The sequence below is a fragment of the Capsicum annuum genome, chromosome 10, assembly GCF_002878395.1.
Source record: "Capsicum annuum cultivar UCD-10X-F1 chromosome 10, UCD10Xv1.1, whole genome shotgun sequence".
NCBI classification, from domain to species: domain Eukaryota; kingdom Viridiplantae; phylum Streptophyta; class Magnoliopsida; order Solanales; family Solanaceae; genus Capsicum; species Capsicum annuum.
The window spans coordinates 175608606-175609487 of NC_061120.1; positions in this window are offsets into that span (position 1 = coordinate 175608606).

An 882-nucleotide genomic window follows, 5' to 3' on the forward strand; every position below is an offset into this window, starting at 1 on the left:
ATAGAGGTTGTTCAAGTCATAAAAATTAGATAAAGAAAATTGAAAAGACATGTTACTTAAAGAGAGTATTTAATAGAAAATGCAAAGGGATGAAAGTTTTTTGTAACTCATGAAATGTAATTAGATATAATGAATACAATAGATCTTTTTACTTATTAAACAAACTGATAAAAGAAAAGAATGAAGGAAAAAATATCAAAAAAAGGAGAAAAAAAATAAATGCCAATGGAGATCATAGAGGGATGCCACATCACCTCCTCTATGTTTCTCCTTTATATAGAGAGAGATTGATCTTTTTTCTCATATTGTTAACTTTTATTTTACTTATTTCTACTTGAAATATTTAAAAAATAATTGTATATTTGCTGGGAGTTACACTTTATTAATGTTATGATAAATATCACACATTAATGTATCATTATGGCTATTGATAAATGTATCCGTAGAATTTGAATGGCTCTTATGATTCGTAATAAATAAGAAAAATAAAATGATCAAGTAAATCATGGAGTGTTACTTTAATAAAGAGAAATTTACTTAAGAGAATTCATAATTCAGAAGGCGAAAAATAAAGGGATGTTAGAATATGATGCTTTATTTGCTTCTTCATTAATTAAAAAAATTAATAAGAATTGCAACTAATTATTTCATTGAATTGAAAACTTGAAGATTTAATTTGAAATCGATGATTTTACGGAGAATTCTAAAATACTACTCTTCGTATTTCATTTGTTATCAAACAACCACATTATAGTAAGTATAATTGTGTAATTATTGACTTGTAAGCATTTGTCAAATTTAGTGTCGTTGAATATTTTATTTTATAAATGAAAAGAAATGGCCAAAATAATAAAAATAATAATAATTAGAATTCTTGACAAA